Source organism: Aedes aegypti, chromosome 2, assembly GCF_002204515.2.
Source record: "Aedes aegypti strain LVP_AGWG chromosome 2, AaegL5.0 Primary Assembly, whole genome shotgun sequence".
Taxonomy (NCBI): domain Eukaryota; kingdom Metazoa; phylum Arthropoda; class Insecta; order Diptera; family Culicidae; genus Aedes; species Aedes aegypti.
Window position 1 is genome coordinate 285408366 of NC_035108.1, and position 20423 is coordinate 285428788.

General features: G+C 36.2%; 1 protein-coding gene and 1 long non-coding RNA gene across 7 annotated transcripts in view; one reads left to right on the forward strand and one right to left on the reverse strand.

Moving 5' to 3' along the window:
* Positions 1 to 415: 415 nt before the first annotated feature.
* On the reverse strand, positions 416 to 12034 carry LOC5564854. The gene is made up of 4 exons (XR_002500583.1): positions 11710 to 12034; positions 11619 to 11655; positions 10724 to 11512; positions 416 to 589 (listed from the first exon to the last, which is right to left on the reverse strand). It is a non-coding gene; the product is annotated as an uncharacterized LOC5564854 (long non-coding RNA).
* A 1479-nt stretch (positions 12035 to 13513) lies between these two features.
* LOC5564855 (RB1-inducible coiled-coil protein 1) overlaps positions 13514 to 20423 on the forward strand; it is an 85189-nt gene continuing 78279 nt past the window's right edge. For 2 of the 6 annotated variants that reach the window (XM_001649124.2, XM_021845261.1), the window contains exon 1: positions 13514 to 13656. The gene's annotated coding sequence lies outside the window, so the exon portion shown is untranslated. Of the gene's footprint in view, positions 13657 to 14787; positions 14807 to 20423 lie in introns of those variants that run through there. The other 4 variants (XM_021845257.1, XM_021845260.1, XM_021845259.1 and 1 more) reach the window with 3 other exon arrangements.

The following is a 20423-nucleotide window of genomic DNA, read 5'->3' on the forward strand; positions in this document are numbered from 1 at the left end:
CATCCACTACACAGCAAAAAAAGTTGTTGAATATTACATCGAAACTGCTGCAACCAAGTCGTTCCCTCGGTTGTGGAATATTACACGGCTCGACGTACTCGCGGGCAATTGGTGTAATAAATGCGATCGATGTAATTTTTCCGATGTAATATATTCAACGTACGCGATATGATGTAATCGATGCGATGTAATATGAAAGCTATGTAATCAAAACGATTTAAGCAACAAAATGATTGCAAATTCTGCTCAATGGTTGATCAAATTGCCTTTTTATCCATTTTTGCACCTAAATCTCATTTATGATATAAAACGCGTTTTACTCGGAAACAAGAGTTACCAATTAGTATTTTTTGCATATTCAAAAATGGATAAAAGGTAATTTGATCAGCCATTGAAAAGAATTTGATGATATAAATAAAGAATGTTTAAACGAAAAGTATTAAATTGTATTTATTTGTTATATATTATCGTTTTTAACAGTAATAGGCCTTCGTATCGATAACCAGAGTGATGATAGCGAGAAGACGCTCGATCTTGTGTGCTGACTTCCTGAGTAGACTGTGAACCATTTTGAGCTGGTCGTTTGAGCCTGTACAAAAAATAAAATAAAATATAACGTTAGTAAAATGTACTGTCTGGTATTTTTTTAAGTGTTAAATGTGACATTTAATAATAAATTGTATTTAATATAATTATGCAAAATGTTTTTAATTTCTTTGGAGATCGACGCGTATCCATAATCCAACAGTGCACTTCTTAGTTTAGCTTTGTGCACTAGTAGCGAGGTTAAAATAAGAAGATTGAGTCCATTTGCTGACGGATTAATCAGTTCAGTGCTTCGGAAAACGTAAATAAGGGTAAAAGTTGGCCATTGTGACGGCCATCTTTGGATTTCGAGATGTTTCACTATAAACATCTCAGGCTACAAAATTTTTGTCATGTTCGGTTATTCGTTTTTCAAAACTAAAGTAGAATATGAGACAATTGTGAGAAAATGAATCAAATTGGTATCATCTATTTTGAGCATTTATTTTTCTCGTAAACCAACTACTAATCTGAAAACTCTAAAATAGATAATTTTGATAATCTTGAAAACTCTAAAATACATGATTATGCAATAATCTGAAAATTAGACTCAACGATATGTAGGGGGAAGGCGGGGCAGTATGGTCATATGGGGTATTATGGGCCACCCTTCATTTGAGCTTAAAAACCGATTTGGATCCCGATAACCTTTGGACCTAATAAATTATGCTTCAACTAGGCACAACTGTGAAAACCGTGCAAAAATTTTGTTTTATACTTCATATGGAAAATCTGAAATGCTTATACTACTACGAAAATCTTATAAGATTTTGGATGTTAAAATAAGCTTTGCATAAAGTTTTGTCTATTGTTTTCAATTTTTTCACAGCAGTTCACTCTTCCACTATATATAGGCATGATGTGCACGAAATTGGATTCTAAAAACAGAACTTATATAAAACATGTAGGAACGGGGCAATATGGTCATTCCCAGTGAAAGCTACTTTATCACAAAAATAAACAATCAATACATGGCTTTTTTGGCAGTTTCATTGCAATATTACATAACCGCACGTGATTCCCTGGGCTTGGGATTATATTTTCCAGGGAGCAATGAATTTCAACTAGATTTTTTTTAAACAACAAGAGAGAAGCTTTACGTCAAAGAAAAGTATATTTGTTTTGATTTCCTGCATTATTGATTCTAATAATTATGCATGTAGCATAAAAACTGTCCCGCCATTTTGTTGCTCAGTAGAAAACGGTGAACAATGTAATATTTCCGTTACACTAAATTATATTGAAGTACATGGCGTTAGGATAAATTTTGTTCAAGAAGTTCACTGCCGTTCTACGCATATTTGTCCCGCGGTCCATAAGGTTTACATAGAACATGGGATAAGTAGGTGTAGAAGGGCAGTTTAGGTCATCGATTTTTCGTAACAGTTTTGGAGTATTCGAAACTACGATCATAATTAATTTTAGTAAGTTTTGACCATCTTTGCTGCCTAAGTATTTTTCAGTATTGTAATCAACTTCTACAATAGCTGATGACCTTTTACATTGTCGCGGTTAAATAACATTCTTCTGTTAAATGGATTGGCGCAAGTTCCCTGTACTTCTTTTTACATAAAAAGAAAGTAGAAAAGTTGTTCTAAAGCGATTATTGTTGTTTATTTTCTAAAAGGAAAAACAAGTTCAAGAGAAGTGGGACCAACAAAAAAGTGCTTTTATTTCCAACAAAAACATTATCACATCTAAAATAGAGTATTTAGTTTTTTTTAAGGAAGATTTTATTTCAATGCAAAAATGTGTTGTTTCCAGTTGAATGTCGTTTATAAGCATTTGATAAATTGAAAACATTCAGATTTTTTTTTAAATGTTTTTTCGTCTATTTTACAAATATAATAATCTCTGTAGGAATAGAGCAAAAAAACACTACAAGCACGAAAAATAGTACGTTTCTTAAGTAAGCGCATTTTTTAGAGTTTTGATCTCTATTAATGCAAGTATTTTTTTTGGTTAAGCTCTCTAAAGTCTCTGTTTAAATAAAAATTATCTCTAAAGTTACTTTTTGGATATGATGCAAAATTCTAGAGGCTCCAGAGAAATCTACAGAAACTATTACGCGATTATTCCACAAGTTATGATATTTTTCTCAGATCTCGAGGAATGTTTCAGGAATTCTAGTAATTTCCAGATTTCTTCTTGAATGCTTTCAGGAATTTCTCCAGCGATTTTTCAATGGATGCCTATAAGAATTTCTTCTGAATCCTTGAGCACTTCAACGCTTCCATGAAAATTTATTCTAGAGTTTTTGAAAAAAAAACCTTTCGACATTTTTGCACGAAATTCTACAATAATTCCTAAGTCGATTTTTTATTTATTCTAGACATTTTCATAAAAATTCCTTCAAATATTCATCCACGATTACTCTTAGAAATTGCTCCAACAATCCTTCAGACATTGTTCGATGATATATTTTATAAACTATTCCCAAGAATTTCTCGATAAATTTGACCTAGCATTCCTCAATAAGTTCCAATTAACTGCGGTTCAAAAATTTCTCTAATAATGTTTCGAATAAAATTGTTTGATCACCATGGATTCGTCAAAACTTTATTCAAGGTTCAGGGATTCGGTCCAAATTTCTTCTATTTATTTCTTCAAAACGTCTTGTAGGACATTATTTAGAGATTCTATTTTTTTAGTTATCTTAGCAATTTATCAAGAACTAGTGGTCCCGGCAAATATCGTCTTGCCATCAAGTAGGCTGTTGGAAAACGCTATGAATCGTCCCATACAAAATGACAGTTCCGTTCACGCTCGTTTTTCCGACTTTCCCGGTGAATACTCTAGGATTTTTATACGCACAAACACGTCGGAACACTTGACGAACAAAACGGAAAAATAATCATTCATATTCGTTGACCCGTTCGGAAGCCATTTCGTGACATACAAACACCATTCCATTTTTATTTATATAGAAGGTATTCTAGGAAGAATTTCATCAAAAATTTAGAAGGTCTTTCAGAGATCTTTGTAGGAATTCAGGCGTGCTTAGAACTCTCACAAGTTTAATCTGAGGTTATTCTAGGAATTTCTTTCAAAATTCCACGCAGTTTTTGCAAAACAATCTAAAAAAATTGCTTGAAATTTCCCTTGATGAATTTGAATGAAATGAACAAAGCAAAAATATTTGAAGACTTCATGGAGAAATAAAAAAAAAATGAGGAGTACCTGAAGGAATTTTAAATTCTCGAAGATGCTCTAAACGGGAAGCCTGGTGGAAGTCATAGGGAAATAATACTAAAAAAATGGGATGGATGATATCCATAGAAAAATTCCAGATTGAACTGTTGAAGATATCTTAAACGAAATTCTTGAGAGAATTACTCAGAAAGTTAGTGAGAAATATCGAAACAAACTAATGAAGAGATCTTCGGAGTAATATACAGTCAGTAAGGTAAGGTAAAGTAAGTTGTTTGAAGTTGGTGTGTTCTGCAAGCTTGCGTAACTTCTGAAAGTGAATAACTTTGCCGAACAAACCACCCACCCTCAACTTACCGTTTTTAAATTAAATCAAAAACCTCTTGGTTACTTGCTTTTGTTTTTGATATTTCAGCTCAAGTACTGCGTTAGGAAAGTATCACAGACAAACATACGTAACACTTAGAACAAATTTCTTCAAAATCCATCGCCCAGTTTACACCATCATCATCTGGTGAGCATGTTGCACGAAAAGGTGTTTCGTGCAACAAGACCGGCAGATGGCGGTAGTGTGAAACGTCAAACGCGAAGAAAAACGATGTGCGCGCCTCTGGTTGTGAGGTTTGTAACATAGCGAATTTGAAATGATCGTTAAATGAGTGGTCGATGGAAATTTCTTCAGTGTTACGTCTGTTTGTCTGTGAAAGTATTATGTTGAAATCAATTTCTGAAGGATTATTCTGAAAAAAAACTATAAAGATTCTCTCTGGGGCCTTCCTTAGCCGAGTGGTTAGAGTCCGCGGCTACAACGAAAAGCCATGCTGAAGGTGTCTGGGTTCGAATCCCGGTCGGTCCAGGATCTTTTCATAATGGAAATTTCCTTGGCTTCACTGGGCATATAGTATCCTCGTACCTGCCACCAGTGTTGTGAAAAACTCAATTTCTCACAACTCACGCTTGAGATTTTTCATGCGTGAGTTGTCAATCATGCAACTCAGCAGTCAAAAAATCATGGATGAGTTGGCTCATCTTTTTAACTCATTGTCTCGTATTTCCACAGTTTACCCACACACGGCAGTAATTTCTTGTTAGTCTGGTAAAATTATGTTAATCCTTTCTAACGTAAACCACAACATTCGGGTTTCACGAGTTTTTGCCGGGTTTTGCGACTGAATCATTTTTTACGGTTTGAGTTGATTGAGTTGATTTTGCATCAAAATCTCAAGCGAGAGATTTGCGAAGCAGATCTCTAATGAGTTTACTCCCACGGGAGAGCGTATTGATTGAGATGTTGAGTGTGAGTCTATCAACACTGCCTGCCACACGAGATACGAATGCGAAAATGGCAACTTAGGCAAAGAAAGCTCTCAGTTGATAACTGTGGAAGTGCTCATAAGAACACTAAGCTGAGAAGCAGGCTCTGTCCCAGTGGGGACGTTAATGCCAAAAAGAAGAAGAAGAAGGATTCTCTCTGAGAAATTGTAGAATTCTCGAAGATTTTTAAATATATTTCTTTTTTAATAGAAATTTTGGAGATATATGAGAGAATTTTAAAATAATTCCTGGCACCAAGAGAACAATGTTAGGAGGAGTCCTTGAAGCAATTTCTAGGCGTTCTTGAACAATAAACTTAAGCGATTTCTAGTAGTGAAATTACAGTTTTTTGCAAGACCTAATTGAGACATTCCTTGAGTAACTACTGGAAAAATCGTTTTCAATTTTCTTAAGGGTTTTTCTTACGGGTATCCAATAAATGCAGTTCTTAAATTTTTTTCCCAAAAGTAATCTAAAATACAACTTGGAATATTTAAATGAATACGTGGAGAAATCAATATAAGAACTAAACTTCTTCTTTCTGGCATTACGTCCCCATTGGGACAAAGCCTGGTTCTCAGCTTAGTGTTCTTATGAGCACTTCCACAGTTATTAACTGAGAATTTACTGTGCCAATGACCATTTTTGCATGCGTATATCGTGTGGCAGGTACGAAGATACTCTATGCCCTGAAAATTTCCAACCCGAAAAGATCCTCGACCGGTGGGATTCGAACCCACGACCCTCAGCTTGGTCTTGCTGAATAGCTGCGCGTTTCCCGTTACGGCTATCTGGGCCCCCTGAACTAAACCTTTTTAATTAATTAAGGGGAGGGATTGTTAGAGTATGTTTAAGAGAAAAAAAACTACTAATTGAACTTTAACACTTTAACAGCTTACTAGCGATTTTATAATTTTTTTTTTGCAAAAGTGAAGTGTCAAAGTTTAATTAGTAGGTTTTTTCTCTAAATAAATAAAATTTTTAAAATCATTCCTGGTAAAATTTTTTAAGAACTCTGTTGATAAATTGTGTTAAGAATTTTAGAGAAATTACTGTAGATAATCTAAAAAATACTAGTAAACCCTGAAAAGAATTGCACGAACCTATTATGACATTTTAGGAAGAATTTAATTCTTGGCGGAAAGTTAGGATGAATTTCTGAATGATTAATCTGAAGAAATCACTATAAGGATTCTCTCTGAGAAATTGTTCGAATACTCTGATTTTTTAAAGATTCACAATATAAATTCTAGTGATATCTGAGAAAACGTAAAAGAATAATCTTATAAGGAATCCTTAAAGCAATTTCTAGAATTTCTGACACAAACATCTTTAGCGACTTGTAGAAGAGTAACAACTTAAGAATTAACTGAAGAGTCACTTACAAATTTTCCATTGTAATTTGTAAAAAAAAAACGTTTCAAGTTATCTTGTTGTCTGAAGAATTTTTCTTACGGGTATCCAATGATCGCAATTCTTATGTTTTCTTTTAAGCATTTAAAAAAATATACAACTGGGAATACCTGAAGCGAACTCTAAAACAACAATTTTTGAAATCATTCCTGGCGGAATTTATTATCAACTCTGAGGAGGAATTGCGTGAGAAATTTTAGAGATATTACGATATAAAATCTAAAATTACTCATTAGAAATTCTGGTGATATCTGAGAGAATTAAAATATATTTCCCGGAACAAATTTTATTGACCAATACTAAGGGGAATTCATGAAGCAATTGCTAGGCGCTCTGAAACAACAAGTTCAAGATACATAAGAATATTGTTTTGCTAGAATTTAATGTTTTCTGAAATAAAAAAACGTTTTAATTAAAACATACATTAAAACAACAACTGAAAGAATACTCGAAGAAATCATTCCTGGTGGAACATGAACAACTATGTGCAGGAATTGTGTTGTAAGAAATATTTGTTAAAATTCTAGTATACCTATAGATTATACACACTTAAAATAATTCGCAGTATCCTGTGAAATAAATCACCGAATTTGAACTGTAAACAATAAAAATACAGATTTTCTTGTGAAATCTACTATTTTACCGACAAAATCTGTGAAATTAAATATTTTACCGGAGAAAATCGGTGAAATCTAATATTTCACCGGAAAAAATCCGTAACTGTAACCCTGTGAAATACTAACGAACAGTTCGGTAAAACATTATTTTCACCGAACTGCTGCGAAATAGTGTGACAGCTGCTCTGGCAGGCATGAGCTTCCTTTTGTTTCAGTTTTTGCCCACCACTAACAAGCAGTGAATTCTGGCTTAGAGGTAAAATTTCACCGTAATCCGTATTTTTTTTGAGTGTGTTCTTAATAGAAATTCTAGAGACATCTAATTTTAATAACACCTTAAAAATAATTCCTGGAATCATCTTTGGAGTACAATCTCAGTATTGATAGACTCACACTCAAATCTCAATCAATACGCTTTCCCGTGAGAGAAAACTCATTAGAGATCAGCTTCGCAAATCTCACGCTTGAGATTTTCATGCAAAATCACTCAATCAACTCAAACCGTAAAAAATGGTTCAGTTGCAAAACCCGTCAAAAACTCGTGAAACCCGAATGTTGTTGTTTACGTTAGAAAGGATTACTATAATTTTACCAGACTAACAAGAAATTATTGCCGTGTGTGAGTAAACTGTGGAAAAATGAGACAATGAGTCAAAAATATGAGCCAACTCATCCATGATTTTTTGACTGCTGAGCTGCGTGATTGACATCTCACGCATGAAAAATCTCAAGCGTGAGTTATGAGAAATTGAGTTTTTCACAACACTACTTGGAATCAACTTTAGAGACAAGAAGAGTAGACTAGAAAAATTACCATCGGTGCACAATATTCCGCTTATTTAAGACATGTTATGTGCTTTCGTAAAAATAACTGTTTAGGGAGTTCAAGAAAAAATCGTCTTAATTCTCTTAAGGATTTTTCTTACAAGTATCAAATAAAGTGAATTCTTTAGTTTTCGTTACAAAAAATGTAAAAATAACAATGAAAGAATATTTGAAAGAATCTTTGGAGAAATCTACAAATTTAGAAATTTGCAAACTCTGTGCAAGAATTGCGTTAGAAATTTTGAATGGATTGCGGTAAAATCTAAGAACTACTGGAAGAATCCAGAAAATAATTGCATTACCAAACTGTTATAACATTTCTGGAAGAATTTAATTCCGAAATGAATTTCTTAAGGACCATACCGAAAAAATCACTAAGAGGATTCTCTGTGGGAAATTTTTGTTTAACTTTCCTAAGATTTTTGAAAGATTCCTAATTATTTTTTATTTTTTTAGATATCTTTAGAAGTTTTGATCTAAAGAAAATAATCTACAGTGGTCACACTATTATGGGTCACCCATTGATATAGGTCATTTGCATTTACATTGCATGTGGAACAGAGTGACTAATAATCGTGACTAGGTGACCCATAATAGTGTGGCCACTGTAATTAAAAATAATAATTCCTGGAACCAATATCAGAGATCTTAAGATGAACCATTGAAAAAATTTCTGGGTGTTCCTGTCCAAAATTCTTAAGCATCTTCTAGAAGACTTATATAACAAAAAAAAAACGAGAAAAAAAGATTTTTTTTTGCGAAAATTACATACTTGAGAAATTTGTTGAAGAATTTCTAAAAAATATCGTGGATAATTCTCTTAAGATTTTTTCTTACGAGTATCCGCAATAAAAGCCACGCGAGGTTTTTCTACCAGTGTTGCACAAAATACAACAGCGCGTCTACAGACGTGATAAAAAAAAAACCAGAAGAATATTCCAATGAATCGCTGGAGGAAGCTATAGAATAAGTTCCCGAAATCATTTCTAGTCGAATTTATAAACAACTCGGTGTAGGAATTGCGTTACTAATTTTAGTGAAATTACAGGAAAAAATCTAAAGATACTGAAATAATCCGGAAAAGGCATTATCAAACTATTATGACATTTTTGAAAAAAAAACTTCAAATGAGTTTCTACAGGATTATCCTGGAAAAATGTCCAAAAGGATTCACTGTGAGTAGTTTTCGTCCGAAGATGATAGAAAGATTTTTAAAAGAAATTCAAGAGACATCTTGAAGCATTTATTAAAAAAAAATGAAAAATAGGCCTTGCAGCAATTTCTAGGCGTTAAAAATCATAAGGGATTTCCAGAAGAGTTAGAATGATCAAAGTATTTTGGACAGACCGTTACGCGTATGTTATTTAGCCACTTCCATTTGATTTTGCCCTAAATGTCCAAATTATATACGCGTAACGGCCTGTCCAATATACTTTGATTACCCAACTTGAGAAATATATGAAGTATTTTTTTGCTAGAATTACTTTAGATATTTTGAAAAAAAATCGTTTTCAATTATCTTAGGCATTTTTATTACGGGTATCCAATGAATACATTTTTTGAGTTTTCCTTAAAAAATTACATTAAAAACAGCTGGAAGAATACTTGAAAGAATCTAGGGAAAAATTGCGAAATCATTCCTGGTGGAATTCATAAACTTTATTTAATAACTCTGTGGAAGAATTGCGTTAGGAATTTTAAAGGCATTGTGGTAGAAAAGCTAAAAATTACTGAAAGAATCATGAAAATAACTACATTAGAAAACTGTTGATATTTATGGAAGAACTTATTTTTTGGTCAAATCCTCAAATGAATGGACCATCCAAAAGGATTCTATGTGAGAAATATTTGTTTGAATTCGAAAGATTCTTAATTATTTTCAATTTTTATAGATATCCTTAGAATATCTATCAAAAAATATCTGAAAATAAAAAAAAATCCGCAAAAATCAACAATACAAAACAAAGATCTTAAGAGACTTCTAGAAGAATAACTTGAAAAATCCAAGGAGAAATTTTACTCAAGAAATTCCTTGAGGGATTTCTGAAAAAAAAACATCGTGGTTAATTTTCTTAAGGGTTTCTTCTGACGAGCATCCAACGAATTCAGTTCTTGAGTTTTCTCAACTAAAAATCTTAAACATCAACTTATAGAATACTTGAAGGAATCTCTGAAAGAATCTAAAAGAAATCATTTCGGGCGGAATTGTGGATGAATTGCATTAGGAATTTTAGAGGAATTACGTTAGAAAATCTAAGAGTGCGACTTGAGTGGACGCGAAACGCATAGCAAAGCGTAAATTGCATGGGAACGAATAACAATGATTAAATAATGAATTATAAAGACAAATGCTTCTTCTGGGTAAAGTCTCTTCAAACAAAAAAAAAATCGCCAAACTCCAATGGATTTTTGATTAGCTTTGCGTGTCGCGTCTACTCTAGCCGACACCTAAGATTTACTGTAAGAAGCTTTAAGGTGAAGATGCATTGAAGCCAAACCTGGAACTTTCAAGAGCACAAGTCTAGAGAACCAGACAATCGTTTGTGCTGAAAATTTAATTCACTGGTTACTCGGTGGTGGTCTGGATCTGCATCTTCACCTTAAAGAATTGCATTAGAAAACTGTTGATATTTTAGGAAAAAATTGAGAAAAATATTTTTTGGATTCCAGAAGTTTTTTGTAAGATTCTTAATAAATATTCTGAAGGTATCTGAGAGAATTTAAAAATAATTTCTGGAATCAACTATAGAGGACAATATTAAGAAGAATCCTTGATAAGAGTATAAATCTGGAGAATGTTATAAAATTGACTTGCTTACCCAATACACCAAAGGTGTCTCGTGACATCCCATGCAAAACGGTATTACGGTCAGGGATGGTACTTCTTCTGCCATGTCCGCAGCGCTAAACCGTGGATCCTTGTCCGACTGGTGCACCAACCCGAACAACTCGCGCTGCAACATCCACTCGGCGCTTCGGTGGATCTATATGACAAGATGTCCTTATGGGCCCCGGAATGGTATATAAACTTCGGCTGGATTCCTGATTCTCCTGCCTGGTGACGGTCTCTGTTCGGGCACGTATGTCGGAGCAATCCCGTTGTGGTTTTCTTTCCGAATCCATCCCGATGAAAGGTTTTCAGTCAGCAGGAACCACCGCCTTGATTCTACGATTCGCTTTGACCGGTGCTATTGCGATGGAATCGTTATCTTCATCCAAACGGGTTGAGTTTCCCGGTATCTGTTGACGGAACGTTGCTGTGGGGGAAGTTGTTTACATAGATATCTCCATCTTCCAGTGATACTTTCTTTTTATTTGTTCTTCCGGATGATTCGAGGTCGAGAATTTGTTACCGCAACATGGTACAGCGAGCGGCTACCGTAGCACGATCTCCGATCCATCGCTGGTCCGAAGTGCAGCAGGCGGGACGTAGTTGGTGCCAACGCATTTGGTGGACTACCTGCTGATCTGGTGTTTGTGGCGGTTTTTCGTACTCGAACCGTTTTCCTTTCGCTCGATCTGGCATTTTCCCGATTCTCGCAGATTCATTCCTGACGGCGTTCTCTATGGCTTGTAGGCTGATTTAGATGTTTCTTTATTTAAGAATGCTGAAATTTAAAAGAAAAAAGTTTCTAGACAACATATTCCCAATGAAGGAAGGGGGATGGCAGATTTATTTCAATGTTCTAAATAAATTATATACTATTTACTTACCTGATTACAATGTATAACATTGCCGTCGATGATTTTCCTGCAAAGTAATGATAAATTAATTGAAATAACAACATAAAACGCAAAAACTTACCAAACAAACAGCATTCATCGGTTGCGGTAAAATAAAAATGGCAGCTTGTTAGTCCGAGCCGTCCGAGCACAACAAAATCAGAACTGTGTTGCTAGATTCAATATCGCATTTCAAAAATATGCGATCATACATCGATTTCGTGTAATTCTACCCAACTTAGTCGGAACCACTTGGTTGCAGCTGTTTGTGTGTAATATTCACATTCCTTTAATGTAAATATTACATATTCCCAACATAATGAAAAAAATTTAATTCAATTTTTGTGTAATTTCAGAATGATGTAATATATCATCGAACCGGTGTGATTGTGTATCTGGAAAACACGATTACATCGGAATTTTTTTACATCAGCAGTATTACATCGAGCCAAATTACATTATTTTTTGCTGTGTACAAAGCATTGTATTTCAATCCGTGACACCCACCGTACAACACAGTGTGGTCAAAAGTACAATGCGAAACTTGTCTAATCAAGCATGTTTCTAGTCATAAATACTGCAACTGTGGTTAAATAAACCACAGACAAACAGACGTCACACTCTCATCATTGTCCATCGAGCACCTTTTTAACGGTCGGTTCAAAAATATGTTAGGTGGCCAATCCGCCACCCGCAGCGCTTGCTTCGTTTTTGTTCGTGTTTGACGTTTACACACTACCGCCATCTGTTGGCCCGTCGGCCAAACACGCTGATTTTAGCATTGGGCGTACATGTCCTCGTGACTATGATTTTGATCGAGATTTGTTACGTCTGTTTGTCTGTGGTAAAACTATACCCCAACCATTTTTTTCCATTTTTGGTTATGCAATTACCAACCATATGTGGTAGGCTATTGTTACGGTCGTCTTTCAAATTTTGTATGAGAAGAACTTGATTCTCGAACGGTAACATTCTTAACAACCCGTTGTTGATGTGGTCGAATCTCTGAAAACATTATTCATTGAGGTTTAAACATTACCCAGGAATGGTTCAGTTATGGTTAGTAGTACCACATCGAATATGGTTGTTAATGGAACATACACAATAATGGGTGATGTTTTGGTAAGGTTCGGAGGTATGCGGGTAGTCGCCCCCGTTAAAGATGCTCGAAGATCTCGAGAGAAAAATTGTTGTGGGGCTCATTCACAAATTTCATAACCCTGAAGGGGGTGGGTGGGTGTCCTTGCGATGTTAGGATTCGTACAAAACCAGAAAAATATCAATACAAAAAGCGTCACAAGGGGGTGGGTGGGTGTCCAAATTGGTCATTTTTAGCGTTATGAAATATATGAACAAGCCCGTGGTTCTTCTCAGGTTGAATCGTGTTTCCGTGTAGATTTGAACAAGAGTGTCACCATTTAAGTTACAGGGGTTCCTGTTCATCGAGTAAATGTCAAAATGGACATCCCTTTTGATCGAGTCTATCCGCGCACATTCACAACAATCGATCAAAATCAGCTGTCAGCATCGGTTATCTCACTCTCGCACATAACGGGCTCTGCTGTTTTGCTTCCCTCTCTTTCTTGTATTTTTCTGCCTTTGTCCGTTGATACGAGCAGTGCTGTCAGTTTGCGTGATAGAGGATCGCATTAGAAAAAATAATACAACTAACTTGTTCAGGTGATTTCAATTTGATAAGAACAACTTCTTCGAATTTATGTGTTCTTGTAGTTTTGGGGTCTTTTTTGATCATTTGAATCTATTAATCATAAATTATGTTGGGTGTTTCATTCATCGTGGGAGTAATAATCGTAATATGGCTTTATATTTGATTTTTCATCCTTACCCGCATAACTTCCAGCACTGTCAAACTGACGGTTCACTGCGACTTGGCTGGATGTGGTTCATAATTTATTTTTCCTGCTATCCATTTTGAAAAGCAAAAGTTTGTGGTGTTATTGTTGTGCGAAGAAAATTGAAATTTTCGCTTCCAAAATCGCAGAATTTCGGTGTTAAATCATTACTAACAGTAAGTTGATACCGTGGGTGTTCTTTTGCGACAGTTCGTTTGTTCGGTAGTACGTTTTCCCGAGCGAAATCGTCGAGTGAAAAAATAGTATTTTCCATCTTTTGTCATACTGCTGCTGATTTGTGGTGCTTCTTCCTGCTTCCTTCGTTCGGTTTTGGTGTTCATCCGGAGGTGCGAGTTTTCCGCAAGTGGCCTGGCGAGGTTGCGGCGGGGAGTTTTGGCTCTGTCTCGCTCGTTCTTGTTTGGCTGGTTGAAAATTACGGATTGTACGGAATACGGTCCGATACCTGAGCCTGGTGCTTTGATCAGTGTGTCATACGAGCAGGGGCGAAACACCATCTGCGTCTTTTTTTATGTGTGATTCGGAATCGTGTGATGATGATTGTGTAGATTTTTAAAATATTGAATGAACTGCAAAAATCATTCAAGGTTAGTGGCAGTAATGAATGGGATTACATACGTAAAGAGTTCGACAGATATTAGCAATTTGAAGATTGTAACAAACTATTTAATGATTCATATCCCATTTTTAAAGAAGGCACTCAAACCTCATGGAAATTTGTCCATATTTTTCACCTAATACGAGATACTTCATCTTGTGTTTTGCTTCCTGTGAATACATCGCCAAAAGTCCCTGAAAAAAGTGTGTTTTCGTTCGAATGTGCGTCTGTGCGAAAAGCAAAAAACAAATTAAAAGCCATAAACATCACAACTACCAGTAACCGGACCAGAGCAGAAAAAAACTTTGAAAATCGTCATGTGCTAGCTCAATAAAAGTGCATAAAACCGGGGAGGAATCAAAAACTTATCAGGATATCAATTGACGTAGTTGGATTACCGAAGGCAGCTTATCGCGTCGTGGAAAGACTCAAGCCTTGGGAAAAGTTGCGACTCGGGTAACGTAATTAGATTCCTGTTGCCATACACATATGTAACGAGAAGGTACGTGTGTTTGTGAAAGGTAGTCTATTCACGAACTGCGAATTAATATTGTCCATTCAGCATGAGGAATATCGATTCAGCGGTGTGTTTCGGTGTTTACAAATAAAACTAAGTTTCGTCATTCTATTTGTCATCAACACCGTTGCAGCACAGTGGTCCGAATGCGTGCCCTAAGTGAAAAAAGTCTGGTTTGCATAAAGCTTATTTTGTAAGTATGAACAATATCAGTATCACCTATACCTATATCATATCTTAGAGCTGGCCAGCGTACGGCCCACAAAGAGCAAAGAGGCTGTTCTCAGAGGCGTCCCGTGAGGAATTTGATTACCTGTGCACTGACTCGCACAAACCGTTTATTTTGAATTATGAATACGAATTTTTCAATTGATTTTTTAAAATGTATTTCAGCTTGAAATGTAATTTCTTATTATTAACACCTTAAAATGTAATTTTCAATACTGTATGCAATCTTGAAGTGTCTGGAAGCTATTATATTTGTAGTTGTAGTTTTAAGTTGTAAGTTTTAAGAATTTTGGATGATTCCAATATACAATGTTTAGGGAAAAGGAAAATTCTCAATATTTCGCTGATACCAAGGCGATGAAAGAAAAATTTTGCGTATTAATCGCGGTCCCATAGTTTGATAATATTTGACATAAAAATGTATATTTACAGCAAAAATGACCTTTATATGCATAAATTACAATCATTTTTCGTATTTTGCGAACTGAGATAATAAGTTTAATATCATATTATAAAATTTAAAGCAAGAAGAAAGACGTTTAACTTGAAACTAAACGATTAGCACCTTTTTTGTATGAAACTCGGCTTACAAATAAATAAACCATTCTTATGAGCAAAAATATGAACTTTTCTGAGATTATCATATAAACCTTCAGAATTCAACTATTTACGCGTTATTTTCCAAGTTTCGCGATGAAGTTGTGACAGTTGTCGGTCTGTTGAGCAGGAAAAACTATATTCACACATAGTTTATAAATCAATTCAAAGCCACATGAATTTTGTGTATTTAATAAGATAAAACATAATGAATTTGGCCAATATGTTCATAACATCTAGTATTGGTTCAAATCAATATTGCGTCTACTATCGCGCGACACCTGGAAGCTCCATGGAACATATATACACACAAAGCATGTATGGCGTTGACGCTTTCTCTTCCAACAGCAGACGTCGTGACGCCAGTTGCGCGCGCTTTCTCAATTCTTGCAAACCAATGCGAGCGTCATGGTCAATTTCTCTCTCGGGTGCACAAATTGGAGTGAACCAGATTTTACCTATACAACGCCACTGTTGCTTTAGAAATGTCAATACAAATGCACATTCCTGCTGTGTCCATACACGCTATTTTCGTGCACAAGAAAGAGTGCACGGCTGAAATGAACATTCTCAGCAATACGATGGAGACGCATGGCAGTTTGTCTTGTTTGCTTCGCTGTTTTCGCTTGCTGGTTGAGCAAGACCATGGGGGGGAAAATCAAACGGTTTGTTCACTGAGGGCGATGGACCAGTTGAAGGTAAAGAAATCAAACAACATTTTCAAGCAACTACACATTATGAATGTTGGAAGTATTGAGAATTATAATATATATATTTAATTTGTTAGTTTGAAATCTTTGACTGTGCAGTGCACCAAGTGCACCTTAGGACGGGACGCCACTGGCTGTTCTATTTATTTAAATTTAGGACACACCAAGTCTAATAATTTCCACTTTTAGGTCCATTTCAAGAAAGATTTGCGATTAGGTCTTATCTAACAATTTAATCACAAAAGAAAATAACGAATGAAATTTGCTAGTATAATTTTAAATCCCAATTGGCTTCTTTAGGAGTATTCTGTTTTTTACATATTCTGATTCCACGTTAAAAACTGAACCAGAATCCAAAGTTTTATAATTTTCCGTGTCCTGGAACTATTTTTAATACACATTTGAATTTAGTATGGAAATCGCGTTTGAATCACCCCTCGGCAAATTTTACTTTGGGACGAGCTGTTATTATGTAAATTGAAATGTCGTTTAGTCGACGGAACTAAACCTTTTTAATTATTTACTATATTAAAATTAAGACATTCAAGCGCAATAAAATCGTGTTACACTTAGAAAAATGTGCTCTTTCGATCAAGTTACAAAAAACTGTGAATTTTTCATCCCTATACAACCCAATTAAAAAACTTATCCTCAAACATAAATCTTTTTAGGAAATTCACATTTTATAAATCTATTTTTAAAACTTCTGTGAATACCACACATCTCCTTTATAAGTGATCAGACATTCCTTATTTCTCGAGACAATCCCGCATTTTGACCATTTGTCCGGCACTGAGGCAAACAAACTTAATTATTTCTTAAGGAATAATATGATTCGCACAGTTGAAAACCGGAATTTTCGACACGCGAAAAACGGATGTTCTCCAAAGCCATGCGTCGGAGCTACGTCGGGCAAGGTGCGCTGTGTAGCACACCAGATCCGCTGTCCAGCGCACTATGCCCGACGTGGGTTAATTGCATAGATTTAGAGCAAAATCGGATTTCGCGTGTTGATGATTCCGGCTTTCAACTGGAGACGCGATAATGATTTGGCGCCACAACAATTACTGTTGAAATTTTTAAGTTTTACTTATGAGTTTGGTGAAGAATTTTATTACTAAATTTCATAAGTCAATCAATGAAAATTGATAATAAACGTGGAGGCTCTTTGCAGAAAAAATAACGACACTGTAACTGAATTTTGCACGTTTTATTACCACTCTGTGGCACTCCTCAACTCAGACTGACAATCGTATTCTTTTTTGGAGGGAAACCTAACATTCAAGGGGTATAACAATGATCAATTACTTTTTTGCTCTAAATACAAGGGGATATCAAATGCTCTCTTCTTTCACGCTTACAGCTCGGCCATCCTGTACACCTAGGAAACTAGCCAACTAACTCATCTTCTTCCTCTAAATACTCTACATCTTCGTATTCAATATCCGATTCCGTATCTTCGCTTTTTTCTCGATTCTCTGCCTTTCGATAGAGTCGCATATTTAGTGGATCAAAAATTCCTTCAAAACGTATGTTTGACACCTGGTAATTATCTAAATCAGCAACCACGTAACGATTGTTATCGAGGACCTTCTTCACCACATATGGACCTCTAAACTTCGGTTTGAGCTTATTTCTTTCTCCTACAGTGTTCATCCTTCGCAACATCACCAAATCTCCCTGCTCATACAATGTATTCCGTTTGCAATGACTGTCATAAACACGTTTATTATACAGTTGCTGTTTCTGCATAGTTCGGCTTGCTTCTTCTCGAAAACCTTCCAAATCTCTAGCGCTGTTGTTCTGATCCTGCAAATATTGGGTTAAATCATAATCGATGCGTTTCCTCTGATTAACCCCAAACAATAGAGTTGATGCCGTCTTGCCAGTAGAACGATTCGCTGTATTGTTCAAAAGAAACTCCGCATCAATAAGTACTGTGTCCCAACTTCTACCTGATTCCTCAACCAATTTAGCCAGCAGTGGTACCAACGTTTTGTTGTATCGTTCCACCTGACCGTTTGACTTAGGGCATGCGGTAGCAACCTTTACGTGTTTAAACCCATGATCTTCCACAAACCTTCCAAATGCAAGGGACGTGAACGCGGTTCCTCTATCCGAAACCAGCACCTTCGGAGTCGAATAAGATTGAAAATATCCTTTCAAAGCTTTCATCACTTCTTTTGTGCTCGTGGTCTTAGTTGGGAAAAGTTTCACAAATTTTGTGCAAGAATCAACGACTACAAAAATGTGTTCATTTTTTCCCTTACTCCGCTCTAATGGGCCCAGATGATCTACATGAACTACTTCAAAGGGTACTTTTGGCTTGTCGATGTCTTGCAGATTTCCGTCAAACCGTTTGTTTTTGGGATTATACGCAATGCACGTTATACAAGACTTTGCGTGTTGTTGTACGTGATCACGCATTCGTGGAAACCAATAAACTCTTCTTATCAGCTCACACACTTTATCAACACCGAAATGTCCCATTTGGTTATGGAACTTATTAATAACCGATGGTACCATTTTCTCCGGAACATATACCAAAGATTTTCGTCCCACTAGTTTATACAATATAGCATTTCTTACTTCGAAGTCTTTTGCTTGCTGCTCTTCGACAGAAACCACAATCCTTCTTACTTCGGGATCTTGTAGCTGCGCAACACACAAAGCATCATCAAACACGTTTGGACCGTATTTTTCCTCTACTAGTGTATGCACATTCGAACGAGAGAGTGCATCCGCATGCTGCATTCTGGCCCCCGAACGGTGAATGATAACAAACTCATATTGTTCGAGATACATGGCCCAACGGGAAATCTTCGGGTTGATATCCCTTTTCTCCAGAGTTTGCTTGAGAGAATTGCAATCAGTAACTATGCTGAACTTCATACCGAATAAATAGGGCCGAAAACGCTGTAAACAGTAGATAATCGCGAGGGTTTCCAATTCGAAACTGTGCAACTTGGACTCCGGTACGGTCGACTTCCTGCTATGATACATGACCGGGTGCATCATACCATCATCACTTTGTCGTTGCAACAATACTCCGCCGAACCCTGATGACGAAGCATCGGTGTGCAACTCGGTTTCTGCATTCGGCGAATAAATACGTAGAACAGGTTTGGATATTAACGCCTCCTTCAAACTCTCAACAGCGTGGAGATGATCAGCGGACATTACAAACTCCCTATCTTCCTTTAGTAGTTCATACAGTGGGCCTGCTTGTACATTAAAACCTTGGATGAACTTTCTAAAATAGTTGACAAGACCCAGAAAACGTTGCAGGCTTTTCCGAGTGGTAGGGATTGGAAAGTTTTTAATTGATTCCACGTGTCGGTCGCTTGGCTTAATTTGGTTGCATTGCACCTCGTAACCCAAGTAATCCAAATGTGTTTTGACGAATTGGCACTTAGCGAACTGTAGCTCCAAATGGTTGTCTGCTAACGTTTGAAACACTTCGTCTAGCGTTCGAAAGTGTTCACTCAATGTATTCGAAGCGATGAGCATATCGTCAATGAAAACTATTACTCGACCCTCTTTGATATAACGTTCCAAAACCTTTGTAATGAATTTGACAAATATTGCCGGAGAATTGGCATAGCCAAAAGGCAAACGATTAATCTCATATTGTCCACTGTCAGTCACAAAGGAAGTGTACTTCTTTGATTCTTCGGTTAAATCCACATGATAGAACCCATTTTTCAAGTCTAACGAAGTGAAGTACCGTTTACCCTGTAGTTTTGCCACTTGGTCCTCAATTACTGGCATAGGGAAATGGTTTCGCTCTACTATCTTGTTCAAAGGCTTATAGTTCACACACATCCGAAAGGTGTTGTTGCGTTTCCGCGTCAGAATTACTCGCGACGTGTAGGGTGAGTCACTTTCACGTATAATTCCCTGTTGCAGCAAATCCGATACTATCTTATCCAACTCCTTTCTTTCAAACACACTAAGGCGTTGAGGAGAAGATGAAAACACTTTGTCCTCCTTCAAACGTATTTCCGCTTCAAACGTCACCAAAGGCTTGTTGGGTCGTGGTCGATTCAAATAACTTCGCTGCAGTAGGTTTTCCAACTGAACACGACAAGACATCGTCTCCTTATCATCGCCTACATCTAAATCCATCCCCAACGCAGAGTCATCGCGTAACATACACTTTCCATCAATATTGCCAAGCATAAACCATTCATAGTCTGCCGCATGAACGGTATCGTTAGGTTTTAGGTATAATCGTTGTATACGATTCACTATCAAAAAGTTTCTCCCCAAAAT